The sequence below is a fragment of the Agelaius phoeniceus genome, chromosome 3 (genome assembly GCF_051311805.1).
Source record: "Agelaius phoeniceus isolate bAgePho1 chromosome 3, bAgePho1.hap1, whole genome shotgun sequence".
Taxonomy (NCBI): domain Eukaryota; kingdom Metazoa; phylum Chordata; class Aves; order Passeriformes; family Icteridae; genus Agelaius; species Agelaius phoeniceus.
The window spans coordinates 78,702,903-78,718,915 of NC_135267.1; the positions used below are offsets into that span (position 1 = coordinate 78,702,903).

The following is a 16,013-nucleotide window of genomic DNA, read 5'->3' on the forward strand; positions in this document are numbered from 1 at the left end:
CCAGCAGTTTGAAAAATGGGCACCTTGAAGACTAAAGAATCTGATGGCTTAGATTTACATCATTTGCTATACCATTGTCAAAGATCCATACATCAAAGAGATTCTCATGTAATATCTATGTTATCATATAGAAATTCATTCTAATTTTTGTGATCTGTATCCTGCAGCAGATGGCTATATTAACACAAGGAATTACCAAGATACTTGGTCTTGTCACAATGTTTTTGTCACTCTGTTTTTGACACCACCAGCCCACAAAATATGTGGAAAACTGTCAATAGCCCAGAAACAGCACTGTAGTACTATCTTTTCTACTTCACAACTGGCATCAACAAGCCCTCTTCAAAGGAGATATGGCACAAACTCTGGATAAGCAAGTTCTTCAATACTTTTACAAGCTAAAAGTAAGAAATTTCTTCCAGAAGAGTAGGGCAGCATCTGTGCATACCCATTAACATAAGTGTGTTTGTGCATCCATCTGTATATGTGTAAGTATACATACACAGGCATATGCATACATGCAATTAATGTCCACAGAATCAGTCTTGGATATTTTCCTAGTGTCAACCAATCCCAATTATTAGACAGTGCTTAATCACTGGGGACAGGAGCAACTAACAGGAATGTAAGGCAAGGAACAATAAAAGCTAATAAAGAATGCATTGAAAATTAAGGCAAAAATGTAAACTCAGTTACTGTGAAATCTGACATCACCATTCCTCTCCAATCACTTCTTATTTATCAGAGCCTGCATGGCAAAATAACACACTCAGGAGCTTCTCTGGTAATTAGTTTATTGGGGCTCTAATCTTCCTCTGCAATTAATCATGTAAAATCTTATCACCAGTTTAATTTTAATCCCTGCTGTTCATCTTCTAAAGAATAAACTACAGATAGGTATTGTGGTGGAAACAGTTTTCCACTTCAGTAAACACTTAAAATCTAAAATAAAAGTTTAAAAAATCTGTGCACAAATGAAAATTCTTTATGGAAGGCTAAAGTACCATTGTAATTCATCTTCCAGTGTTGCTGCAGCAGATTAGGAGAATTCACACCACAATTAAAAGTGCTGGAAAAAGGAAAATTAACAGTAACATGAGAATAAAAAAATAGGATAATCTCTTTAGGGTTTGCTTACATGTATTTAGATTTTCATGTAAATAAATAAATAAAAACATATACACCAGCACAGAAATTATAAAGATTATTAAACATATTTTTTCTCAACAACTATTTATTTTGATTTTCTACAAAAGCATTTGCAAATAAAATGGAAAATATATAAAGCAAAATCAACAAGTACTAAGGATATATAAATAAAAAAATAAGTTTATCTCACAACAGTAGGGAATTGTTTGTCACATTCTTTCCTGGATGACATTGCAATAGAACTAGATTTTAAACAATGACTCAAACAGTGATGAATTAAAAAGAAAAAAAACTACCATAGACCTAACGTAGTATTCTACTCTGTAACAAAGCTGCTATTTAAATTGAACCAAAGAGGCCCTTCAAATAGTTTTTCTCAGTAAGTAAAATTCCATAAAGTTTGCAAAATAGCAGTGTTTATAGAAACAGCATAATAAGTAAAAATTCTTTGATTTTTAATTAAGTATTATAAAATGTTCCTGGTTTTATTATATTCTCATATCCAAAGTAGGAAATCTGGAGTTTACAATGTTTTCCTCATAGAAGAAAGGAGAAAAAATTTGAGATATCCCTGCAAGTCCTCAAGAGTGAAAGAACATAAATACTGATGAGAACAAACTGGAAGTATAGAAAACATCCAAGTTAAAGTAAATTTTCACCCTTCCAGATCAATGCACTTCTAGTTGCAATTCTAGACATAGGTTAGATCTACATTAGATCTATACCAGAAAAAATGAAATTTTATTATTAACTGAAATTAATCTCCATTTTTTTTTCTTCAGAGCAGAGTAATTTATTAGAAAAGAAGTTTTAAAAAATATGAAAAGATGTGGACATAAATCAGGATTTTACTTTTGGAATAGGAGACTCTATTATTGAAATTAATTTTTTATTTCCTGCGCCGAAACACAAAGGTCATTCTCTGTCTAACTTAGCAGTTCCTTAAAAGTACTTTCCCTACAATAATGCTATCATTTATGTTATTTTTTTGAACGAAAATAAATTCCATACTGAGTAAGGCCTTGAAATAAAATTAACACCTCTCTAAAGATATTTGACAATAACTAGATGTATCTATAATATAGATTTTCTCATAATTTATAAGCTTAAATATTTGGAATTTGTACACTTCATATAAATTCTGTGAAAGACTCTTGATTTTCACAATGTCATTTCATCACATATGTACTCACCCAGATGCTAAGCTTTGCATCTCAGTCCCCAGTTTTGATGGATTTTTAAGAGCATTCCCACTTCCTGTTTGAATTTCAGTCTACCCCAAACCATAGTTGGGAAATCACAAATTTGTGGTTGAGCTAAATTTCAAAGGAAGCCTCTTCTTGAAAGAAAAGCAGTGAAGTTACCCAGTGGTAAATTCCATAAAAATTTCTGAGACCAGAAAGTTACCCAGGTACAGAGCTGAAATCGCTAAAGAGCTTGCCTATAATTTGTCATGAATTCATAAAATTTCACTTTTTTTATATTGAAAACACATGCAGGCCTACTGTGGAAGATAAGCAATTATAGTTTAATGCTATAGTGATGATATAGCAGCAGCTAAATGGGATTTCTGGCTAGAAACATATAGTAGAAAAGGTAAAGTTTGTTCCTGTCCTGGCCAGAGATAGGTGTTACACAAAAATCAAAGTAACAGGAATTAAAATATGTATGCTCAATTACTTCCAATGTGAAGATAATTTTATGTAAAAGGAAACATAATATATAATTAATATATGCATATCTAACATAATTAGTGTTCAGATACATGACATGTGGCACGGTGATTGTCACTGCATCTGATAACATGGGTTTCTGCACTTAAACACTTCTGCTTTTGGTTAGCATCAGATTCAGTTCTCATTAAGATTTTGAACAGGCCTTGCCTTTATGAAATCCTCTGTTTCCACCTGGCAATTGTTTCACTGGGATCAATAACTATAGAAAGTTGCCTCAATGTGAATGAGGATATGGGAAGTGGAGCCATTGCCTCTGTATGGCTCCTCTACATAAACAGCATATTGCTTGTCATTCTAAAAAATGCAACAAGGGGACCTTTCTCTTCCAATGTTGACATACAATTGCACTGGACAAAACATGGGAAATATTAACTATAGAAGAGTAAATGTGTGCAGAATCCTGCCCCGGAATAACATACTTTGTATATCTAATGGCACTCATCAAAGCAGAATATATTTCATCTGCAGTTATGAGAAGTACTTCTGTTAGATCAAAAGTAAAAAGTCCACAAATATAAAAAAAGGAAAAGCAATGTTAATATTTTTTAATGATTAAACATTACAAAAAAGGTTTGATATATTTTTATTGCATTATCCAGATTTTCAACTGAAATACAGTTGTCTTTACTCTTCAAAACACCCCATCAAGTGTTTTAACATGCAACTTTTGCTGTCTGAATTTCTGTATCTAATTAATGCAAACCCATAAACAGAACAAATCAATGAAGAATCTGCATATATTCCAGCTATTTCTAATTGCCAAAGAGTATACAGACAATTTAAAGGTAGGATGATATTTGAGGACCATTGTTTGTTTAACTACTCAGATTGCCCAGGTGTCTTTTACCAGGGGAAGAAAGTACCCAGGCCACAAAAGTTTTCTCCACACTATCTGCTGGAGGAATCACCCTGTTTATGCTTCATAGATAAAAAATTTTGTCTCAGTTGTGCCACTCAGCACAGGCCAAATCCAGGCCAGGCACAGTGTTAACAGTTAAGTGGATGATCAGGGAACCAGTGCTTGAACTGACTATTTCTTATTTTTTTTCAAATTAGCAGTAAGAATATAGCCCCACTGTCTCTGCTGCCACCCAAATCCAGACACTGCAGTGAAAAAATCAAATGGTCACTACTTGTTTTCAGTACAGAACCTAAGCACAAAAAAACCAAGCTGGGAGTACTGCGTAATATCTCACAGTGTAAGAATAATAGATGCTAATTTTTGTATTATATAGTAAGAAGATGTACTTTACACTTCTGAGGATCAAAAATTAAATTCACTTTTCTGTGAAGAAGAGACTGAAGAACATGGCTTTATGAAGGCAATGCAGAAAACATTTGTGTCTAACTAGAGTAAGGAAAAGGGGGTCTAGCAAGTTTCTCTCAATTACCAGCATTTCAAATTTGAAAATCAGATTCCCACAAAATATAGTTCCAGATTCTCTGAATTATTATTCCAGACTTACATTAATTATAATTATTATTCCAGACTCTCTGAATTATTATTTAGGTTCACCTTTATTTATTAAATCAGGACAGAACACAAAACAAATAGCAACCTGCATTTTGTATGTTTTAGATAAAGAATATTATAATGTAAATATAAAGACTTTTTAAATTTTATTATTTTTCAAAAAGAAAAGTCCTCAGGGGAAAAAAAAACAAAAACAAAGGCTTGGGATACTCTTCTTGCATGATCATATACTCTATTATTTATATTGAAATGTACAATACACCTATACTATATATGCCATTCAAGTTATGCAATATTTTGAAACCTAATTTAAAAGGAGTTGTTTGTTTTTTTTTCAAGGCCACACACACAATTCTTGTTTTGCAGTTGGCCTCCACAAACAAGTCTCTGGTCCTACTTTGAGTTACATGGGATTTTTCTGGGATTACGTACAAGAAATAATGACACTTCACTACTTACTAGTTTCAGCCTCAGAAGCAAGAATACATTCTGTAAGTTCAATAAAAATATGTAGAATAGATCCTCTGTTTAGTTTTCAAGAATACAGGAAATAATCTTTGCATCTCCTCAATAGAACCTTAAATTGCTAAACTTGCAGGAACAATTTAACAGAATCTTCACTGAGGATCTGCCTTCATTAAAAAAATAAAATTTGCATGAACACACACATACACACACACTTCTCATGTTTTCTGATTCCATCCTTACACATGCATTATGTCAGATGGAATGTCCATGATTTTCCCTTTCACACAGAAATATGTGTATGCCAACCACTACTGATCTTTTAAATCTGGATCTCTTCCTGGTGAGGGATTATGACACAGTAGTTTCCCTATGACAGTGTTTGTTTACATCAAAGAAAAAGTATTCCAAGGCGACAAAATCATTCACTTTCATGTCTGATTTCATCAAACTGTTTGCGTTACTAGCAGATGGTTAAATAAGGCATGTGTGAGTTCATTTAACAGAAAGAAAATACAAACAATCTTTCAAGAAGAGATTCTGGGGCCTAACATGGATGTCTCTGGTGCCACAGGGAAACTGCCTTTTCATAATGCCTGTGAATACTATTTGTGGTGCTGCTCAAATAGCATACCACATAATGTTCTTATTACAGAGACTGCAATTGCAACTCAGATTATCCATATGCCTTACATTTATTTTTCTAAGTTGTAATCATGAGCATCTCTGAGGATTTTCCCATTATGACCGCTCCACTGTTTAATTTTGATTTGCAATTGTCATTTTTGTGATAGATTAATCTACTGGGACAGTCTGCTTCTCTCTGAAATCCAACCCATGGACAGAGTACCAAAGCTAATTTTGCCCCTAAAAAGGCTAACCTCTCCAGGCTCTCCCTGCAATCGGTGGAGACAGGTTGCTCCAAAGATGAAACTTTCACATATCCAACCTTTCTGAATACATTTTGTCTCTTTCCATTGCTAGTCAGGAATACAATATAGAATGTATAGTTTAAAGTACAGATCAGCATTTAACATACTCATATTTATCAGTAAAGCTTTTTTCTTAGTGTTCGGTTCTCCTCAAACCAAAATACAGCCTCTTAAAGAGATTCAGGTATCTTGGCATATGTCTTTATTTCTTCTTTTCTATCATGCACACTCAGTCCAGCCAGCATGGCTGAAAAGTATACTCACTTTGCTTATCAAATCACAACACACAGATGGACAACTTCTGAGACAATGGCAAGGAAGAGATGGAAATTTCTAAGTGTTAAACTGATAACAAGAAGGAAAATCATCTCAAGAAAAAAAATCCTCAGAAGTACCTTCATGTACATCAGAGAAATATCCTTTAGCTACAGTAATTTCACGAACTTCCTCTACAATGAAAAGATTAGGTAATTTTCTTTCTCAGTTCCAAAGAGATCTATACGGTTTTCTTGCATTATACCTCCCTCAGTGAGGTTAGATTTATTAAACATTTAATTTACTGGATAGATGTAATAAAAAACTTATTTTTCTCTGTAATGCTCCCTCCGTATTTTCTTTGGTGGAGCAGGAGTTAATGCTTAAAGGTAATTCTTAAGTTAATTCTTAAAATTTATTTCACTTTTGGTGGCATTTGGTGAAGGACTCTTCCTTCTTACACAAAGACACTGACAATAATAGTAAACCAGCAAAATGGAAAGAATTTTCTATTCTCAAAAGTAGATTAAAAAATTTAAAGTAAAGTCTTCAAAAGTAGGGCTAACATAAAATACAATGACATTAGGTAAGAATGAAAAATGTGGGAAAATGCTAGGAGGAAAAAGAAGGGCTGACAGACACGAAGGTGAGGTTTTCGGGAGAACATTCTTTGAACAAAAATTTCCATTTTTTGCATTCAGTTTCATTCCTTAATTATTTGCTAATTTTTTATACTTTTCCTAACACTCTGCTAGCTACAGAAATATTCAGAATTTTTTATGTCTAATTAGAATTTCTGCTCTCTTAAAGTACATAAAATAATAAATTGATCAACATTGTTTTTACTACCTTATACTTAAGCATGCTTCTAAGAGAAATATAAGGAATTTAAGGAATAATTTTTAGGAATATATTTAATATAAGGAATTATACTTAAATTTAATTTCAAATCGCAATCCCTAGCTCAGTTCAATAACACATCATTGTTATGTAGTTCAACTACTGTTAAGCTTCAGAATCCTTGTCAGGGACCATGGATTATTAACTCATCACAAAAACCCCATACAAATACATCAGAAATGCATCTGCTTCTGTCTTTAAGAATTGAACATTAAGTAAAAAACAAGAAACAACATATCAATACACAGGGATTGTTGTGAGTGAAAAAGAATGTATACAATTACTGTTGACACAATAGAAAATCACTTCAGAATATCAATGTCTTAACCAATACCCAGCATTATGGAAGTAGAAAAGGCATTTTGCATTGAGACAAGAAGTGCAGTGCCATTTGACAACCTCTGCTTTGTATATTGGCCAAAGTCCTTTCCCATTTCATTCATTCCTAAATGGGTTTCTGATCACTGGCCTGGAGAATCAAAGGCAGAAAGTAGGCACAAGTAACCCCATCACTGTCATGTGTCAACTAAGCTCAAGGGTAGCTCAACAACTGCTAAATCTGAAAAATTATTAAAATCCTTAATTAGATATTGATCTGATTTCTTCTTATGAACCGTGGCACATTTTTTTTCTTACAAACTGTATCATAATACCCACAACAAAGTGAGAAGAGAGAGACTTGAACAATAGCTTTGGTATTTCTTATATTTGCTGAATTTCAGATTACCTTTTCAAAGCAAAAATAACTGGGAACCTAACACAGTGGAAAGTCTTAACATAAAATCAGGTGTTCTGGGGATTGTTTATTTGCTTTTGGATTTTGTTTGGATTGGTTTGGTTGGTTGATTGGTTTGACTTTTTATTCCCCCCCAAAAATATAATTTCTAGCTAAAATTTCTAAGTTTTGAATTAGATTACATTAGTGAGCAAATTCTCTGTTTATAAATGTCTGATCTATTTCACCTAATTCTCAAATAAGAAAAGTCAAAAGGGTACCTCTCAGCTAGTATAGTCCTGTCAAAGACACAAAGATTTCCATGCACTAATTGCATCAGTATTGGGACAGCCAGATGATGTTATAACAAGAATACATATTTTTGCTGGAGTGTCTGAAAACAAAGATGATGGATGTGCAATATAAAAAAATAAATCAATAGTACAACGCTATGGGCCTCACAAAATCAATTTTGTTGCCTAGAGTGTTCTTCAAAAACTGTGAAAAAAGCAACATCTTGAAATGAGATGAAATGATATAACAGAATAATAACTGAAAGACCTGAAGCACTTTAATCACCTGAGTATTTTGGTGGTTTAATCACACTGCAATATTTATGTTCCCACCGGTATCATTCCATTATATGGGGCTTTAATCTGTTTTCCTTGAGGGAGAGAGAGAAATGCCACAAGAAAATTGTTACCCGTACAAGGACTTCCCTCTCTCCCAAGCCTCTCTCTCCCCACTACCTGTTGGTTTTAGGGTTTATTTTATTAATATAAGAAGAGAAAGCCAAGTGCAAAACACATTTCTTCGATTTTGGCATCCTCACACTGACTTTCACAGAAATATTTTTCTCAGCACAGAAAATTGAATTCCATCAGTTTTAATTAGTTCTCAGAACTAATTGAGCACACAAATAAAAACATCTGCAATAAACAAACATAATCAACTTAAAATTATTATGTGAACCCAGATTTCAGATGTATAAAGTAAAAAAAATGCCACCTTAATAAATGTGACAAGCTGAAATCATATGTCTCCTCAAACTTAAGGCAAATTTGTTTGCAAACATATATAAAAAGAGAATTATGCAGAAAACAAATATTTTCTCAGAATTACTTAGTGTGTACTCTGAAAGTACTTCTACGTGAAGTCGACAGCAAAAGTCCAACTAAAGAAATCACTTCTCAATCCCAACAACCAACTGCAAACCAATTGTGTGAAAATATAGAAATTAATTACCCAGAAGAAAGGAATAACTCCTAGCTGAAGGGGCAGTAGTCAAATTTTACAATTGTAAGGGGCACAATTTTAAAAACAATTTACATTGTAAGGGGCAGATCCAAAGAAAGTCTTAATATCTAGAGAACACATGTAGGTGTCTCAAGTCTTTGCAAACTGAATCAAGAGCCTGAAAAGATCGACAAAGTCCATAGGGAGCTGCTTATAGCAACTCAATTGAAAATGAGAAGTTCAGGCACATGTATGAACTCTACTCATCCAAAACCTAAAGGCCTTTATCCAGAGCTACAGAATGGCAGGTGAAGTTCTGATCCACCCATGACAGCTAGGGAACTGTGAACCTATGGATATGCTATTCCACCAAACTGGGACATGTGCTAAACTAGCTGACTTTGTGGGTAGTATTTTCTAGATGAATCTGTGCCAGCCTGCACCATCCCTTATGGTGTGGTTCACTTAGGTTCAGCAAAGAATTCAGAACTCCTACCCAAAGTAGAAATTACAGATGAAGCAGTTACACAAGTCAAACAGCAGTTGAGAACTGTGGGTTCTAGTTCCAGCTTGCAAAATTGTACATGCATTTTATTTTTTTTTTAATAGCATGGAACTATAGAACTGTTTAGGTTGGAAAGGACCTCTAAGATCATGAAGTCAAACCATGATCTTAACCCCATCAAATTCACCACTAAATTAAATCTCAAAGTGCCACATCTACAAGTTTTTTAAACAGCTTCAGGGTTGGTGACCCCACCACTGCCAGTCTATTTCAATGTTTGAGGACCCTGTCCATGAAGAAACTCTTCCTAATGCACAATCTAAACCTTCCCTGACACAACCTGAGGACATTTCCTCTTGTTTTATTTCTTATTACTTGGGAGAAGTGACCAGCCCCCACCTTGCTACAGCCTCCGCTCAGGCAGTTCCAGAGAGCAAATGAGATCCCATTCAAGTCTTTTTTTTTTTTCTTCAGGCTAACCACATCCAGCTCCCTCAGCTGCAAAAAGACTTGTGCTCCAGACCTTCCCCAGTTTCATTGCCCTTCTCTGGACACACTCCAGCACCTCAGTGTCCCTCTTACAATGGGAGGCCCAAAACTGGACCACAGGATTGGAAGTGTGGCCTCACCAGTGCTGAGTATAGAGGGACAATCACTTCCCCTCATCCTGCTGGCCACACTATTGCTGATACAGGCCAGGATACCACTGGCCTTCTTAGCCAACCCAATGCCAAACAAGCCACAAATAAAGCTGCGAGCAAAATAAACTAAAATAACTATTCATGTTGTGTTTTGGTGTTAGTACTACAGCTATGCATTAGATTTAGGGTTCCTTCCTCTATGGACTTCTCAGGGAATTTAAACACTTTCATGTCCCATTTGGAGGCCAGAAACACACCTGCTGGTATTAGCATCCAGTAAAAACAGACATACAGATGCTACTGTAATTCTGCACAAGTCTAGCCCTGAATGTCCAAATATTCCTCAAACGTGGTATTTCCATGGTAATTATTTCCCAAAGGAACACAAATCTAACAAATGTATTGGAGCAAAGCATGATATGAATCCTTAACTCTATGAAAATTATGTTTCACTGACATACCACACTTCTGGTACTTTGTGAAAGCTCTAATTAATTGCCAAACAAAATGCTGATTGAGGGCTACAAAGCCCTTTCAGGTTATATCCATTTTACAGATATTTCTACTGAAGCACAGGAAGAATTTAATGTTTCCCTATTTTACTTGTCCATGAATTTTCTGTGAATTCAGAAGTCCTAACTCATACACACCCTGTTTTTCATTCAATAGAAAAACTCATTTTCTTGAGTCATAATTGCCAAAAAATTAAAAAACTGAAAAGGGAAAACGAAAATATTGGATGTAATGTATCACCCTCTGACATGGGAAAATTTTCATTTTTCTTTTATCGAAAATTCAAGATGCTGAATTAATTAGACTATTTAAAAGTAAGTGCTAAGAGTGAATAGCTTCAATTTAATCAAAGCTGAATTAGTTCTATTTTGCAGACTTGTCCTGTTTTTTCAGCTAAGAAACGAGATAGTAATTAGAAATCACCCAGCAATTATGATCAAAGTGTAATGATTCCCTCAATGTGTTAGAAAATACCTTACAGAGTATTGATTACACATTAGAAGTTTACTATATAATCAGCTTAAACTCACATGGTTTTTATTGAAGATACTAAAGCAACAAATGCACTAATACAGGTGTATCTTGGTAACTCCCAATTTCTGTGCTTCAGAGTTCCAGTGAATTTTTTGTAGCTTTATATGCAATAATGGTCATTGAAAAAAAATGAGATTGATCAATGCAAAAAAAGGTGAGACAACAGATGATAATGGTTGAGGATCACTTTCCTGCTTACTCAATTACAACACAAAAAATTACTTTGTGAGACTTATACTTTCAAGATGAGAGCCTTGACAAAAAAACTTGAGACATTTTTGAAAAATAGCATTAAAAGTCCATCAGCGGATGTCATCAATGAGAAATGTTTTGATGTTCTTAAAAACATTGAAGAATATTTGTTAAATAAATATCCTTAGAACTGTAATTCACAGAAAGCCTGTTGAAATAATATCATGAATCACAGTTGGGAATGACAAAAATATATTTTGCTTCTCAGCAGTATGGCAATAACATTTTTGGAGTGCAATCAATCTGTCTTCATCTGCTTAAAAATGTGATTTACTGGCAGATGCCATTTTGGGAAAATCACAATATTTTTCATTAAATGTTGATGAATCAGAACATCCTGGATCCTCTTGTACTGAAGGTATATATTAAAAAAAACCCAGAAAATGTATCAAAACTAGTTTCTTCACTTAGATCCGTGTTGTCATGGTGGCCCATGACAACACTTTGAAGTGTGTGTCCTTAAAGCCACATCAGAATCTTTGCTCTCAAATTACAGAAATTATACCTGATGAATTTCAAAGAAAGCTTAGAAATAATGAAAATCTTGCAAAATATGCAAAGTAATAGGAAGAATAAATGTCAAAATTAAACATAAGAACAATGTGAAAACTGTAGAATACAGTTTATGTTACAAGTATATAAACATGGTTTATTTCATCAATAATCTTACAGCATTGAATGTTTTTTTATGAAAATTTCATCCGTGAATCAACTAATTCTCTAGGAATCTCCATTTTCAGTTTAAAAGGAAAGAAAAAAAGAAAAGCTAAAGCTAGTAGCACTGGAACTCTGAGAAAAGTTGTCTGAGAATAGTCTAAAATCTCAGACTTCATAGGAGAAATCAAGAGAGCCTCAAATACATTACTTTGTAAATATTGATGTTAAAGACATCTGGGTTTTTTTGTTTGTGGATTTTTCTTATTCTGAAAGATTGAGATATCTGAACACAGAATTGGCAAGGTACAAAGTACTTTAGAAGAAGACTGACTTTTGAAAGGACTTTTGTATTTCCCATAGGAAGAAGCATACAGTTGAAATCTGGGCAAGCGATTTTTCTTTAGAGCATATTCAATCACATTAAAGGATAATTGCTGCTTCCCACTAATAACTATGAACCACTTGGAGGAGCATCACTGCCTCTGGAATACACAGGCAGTTCTGAAAATACTTGAACTCCAACACAGAGAGGACTTGTACCTTTATGCACAGTCTTTTGCTTTTGCCATTTAACACTTAGGTCCTGCTTCTTCCTTTTAGAGTCTGTGCAATATTACTGCATTTTGTAAAATAGAGTTCTCCAAAGTATGTGAAGTACCTTTCAGACAAGAGAATGTTTTTTCCCAAGTGAAGTTCAGGTGCTGTAAAGCATGCAGTATAATTCTGCTTTCTGGCTTCACACTTGGTTAAATGCTACAATACAGCTGCATCAGGTATTCTCAGTCATACCTCTAAAATTTTATTTTCAAGGACTGGCTACTTAGGTAGACACTGTCCAAAGTTTACACGAGCTTTACGTTATTGATAGTGTCAAGGCAATTTTATTGCAGCCAAGAGAAAGTTCAGGCTGCCCAGCTTCCACTGTTTACCTCACAGTGACTGTAACAAGTCACAGATGAAATTACCATGCTGGAGAGGTACCTTCCACAGTGCAGTGGCAATCCACCCTCCACTCTTTAGGGCCTGTAAACCCTAATAATATTTTGTTTTTTCTAACTTTACTTTATATGCAGAACTGCTCTTGCTCCATATAATATAAACTGATAACATGAAAATAGCTGTTAAACTAAATACATGAAATTTTCATTTACCAGTCAGGTAAATCAAACAGGAGAATTCTGCTGTTCCTAAAAGTCTAATCCTTTTAATGAATTTGTTTCTATTTCAGATACCATTCTGACATAAATGCACCCTAATAGCATATTCCTGGCCCTGAAGGCTCCTTTTTCTCTCCTTTTTTCTCTTTTATTTTTCTCTTCTGTCTGCTTTCATAAAATAACAAGCTTACTGTATTTGTTTTTAAATTGTATTTACTCCAGATAATTCACAGATTTATAAAAGACAGCTTAGAAAATAGGATACATAAAAGATAGGGATTTGTGATGCAAAAGAATATTTCCATCTGAGTCTATACAGAATTTTCTTTCCCTCTTCACAAGATTTAAATGAGTTTTATAAGAGTACATTTACCTTACACATATAACTACAGTGCCATTACAGAGTATATAATAAGACTTAATAAGCACTATCATGACAGCTTTAGTTTTTTATCTTATATAGCAGCAAATTTATATAATAATCCCTATTTTGGGAAGCTTGCTTGAAGACTGTTAGTCTCCTCCCAGTCTCTAGAAAACAGACAAACAGCTCCTGTGTCACAGCACTATTCCTCTTCCTCAATCACTGGAATATACTCATGTTCCCTTCTCTTGCTCTCCTGCCAGCCTTATGGCTCCGGCTAAGAGTTTCAGCAGAAAGCTTCAACCCTGTTTCAGAGCACACTCTGGCTAGATGGTGAGGGTGCTCTCCCTGTCTCCACCAACAAAGACATGAGTGGTGGTAGCATCACCAGCAGAATTCTGCTCTTTCATGTCTTAATGCTCTGCAACAGGCACTCAGGAACCCGAGGGAAAAGAAACATCTACTGAGAGTCAGGGCCTCAGTTCCAGAGAGGACACAAATTCAGACACACCAAATACGCTTTGGGCACCAAAAAGTCCCTTGCTCACTAACAAGACTCTTCAGAAGTTAATGGAACCCTCTCCTCTGGCTTTCACACAGACTGTCTCAGGAGGTTCAGATCTTCCCCCAGCATTTGTAACTTAGATTACATTGGTTTATTTTAAACCTGTATCTTGTGACTCAGATAGGTGAGCACATTTTATATGCTTTCAATGATTAAAACTCCTCATTTGTTTTTCATCAATGCTCTCCTTTTTTATAATTTATAAAAATTACCAATAGCAATAACACACGTGTTTTATTAAATAAGGAATATACTCTTTTTATGACATCTGAGCCTCCACCTAAGGTATGGAAACTTTTTGTATCTAAAGAATTTTGGCTTGGAAGTTTCAGAGCTTCATATCACACACACTGAGAGTGGTATTCACAGATGCTGAATTTGGGAAAGAGCTCCTTTCATCAGATAGATACTGATCTAGTGAGGTGGCAATGACTAAAACATGACTTCTTCCAGTTAACTTAATTCTGGACAAACTTCCACAATGTCTGACTTAATAGACTGCAAATCAAACAAGTGCAGGAAGATGCACCACAGTTCTTACTTTCACAAGCTATACAGAAAAGAAGAAAGAAGAACACTTCTCTTACCACATCTTTCACCTGTAAAAATAAACAGTGAAGAAAATAGTCCAGATCAGTCTCTGCAATTTCCTTATAACTGGGAGCAAACACCTGCACCTCAGCTACCTATTAGCTTATGTGAGATAGAAAGAGGAGGAAAGAACCCTGTATTTTCTGCCAACCACCAGGGAAGGAGGAACGAAACATAATCTTTTTGTGGAAGGAGAAGACAGAGGTATTCCCTATCATCCTCAGATGAGTACCCAAGAAGTTGAACAGTTTCACATGGTCGGCTTTGCAATTGGCATCTATTTCATTCCTAGTAATACTAAAGTTTCAAAATTTTTATTTCTAAAAAAAGTAATGACTTAATAAAATCATCTAATTTTCAACTATTACTTTTAATTTATTTTTGGGCCTTAGTTCTCTAATGTCAAATATAATGATTTAGTGTAGTTTTACGTAGGCACAAATGCACAGAGTACAGATCTCATACAAATATGTTGAAAATATGTTTCATTTTGCTCACAATACAATCAGAACTGAAGATATATTTAGATTGCGTTTAATGCCTTGCCAAGCTATGTACCTGGCTACACATGAGCTTTCCCTATTATTCATCTGAAATCACTGTGGAAAAGCCCAGTCAAGAGAATTTATGAGCTACTTCAGGCAGAAATTTGGAAAAAAGCATGTGTGGTATATTCATTAATCAATGAGAGTCATTTTTACGGTCTTGTTTTGTGCCAGATACTGAAATTAGATCTGTTAGGGGGAAATCTTCCAATTCAAAAGGAGCCCTACTGAAACTGCTTGAGTTCAGCCAACAGATTTCACTCATAACCTTTCATCCCACAGCTTCTGGAAAGCCACAACTGTCATCAGAAATAACTTGCATTTGTGAAATTCCATGTTACTGAATGTTTCGCACTAAGTAAAGTCAGAAACATACACGTATTTAAAGAGATCTAAAACGCAAATTTCATTTTTGCCTTCAAGTCAGTCTCTGGACAGGCATTTTTCAATCTGATTTGAATCTTATACATGCTAAAGAGTGAGTATAAGGTATTATATTCTGTGGTAATGCAAACAGAAAGTATAATAAGAAGGAGTCCTGCAGAGAACTATTAAAATGCCATGAATTTAATGAAAGCCCTCCTTTGAAAGCTTGTGAGGAATTTATTTCTTTTCATCTATGTGGCCACAAGTCAATAACAGGAATTTTTAAGTCAGTAACTTTGTAGATAATTGAAAATAAGTACAGATAGATTTACTTGCAAAAAATATTTAAAAAATTAATTTGGCAAAAGCAATATACATCATGTTGATTTCAGCTGATGACTGTGGTGTAAATGTACTACAGTATATAGAACTCACAGTACCAGTCATTAAAGACTGAAACT

General features: G+C 34.5%; 1 protein-coding gene across 6 annotated transcripts in view; it reads right to left on the reverse strand.

Moving 5' to 3' along the window:
* PACRG (parkin coregulated) overlaps nt 1-16,013 on the reverse strand; it is a 214,947-nt gene that overhangs the window by 79,779 nt on the left and 119,155 nt on the right. The gene's annotated exons all lie outside the window — the stretch shown is intronic.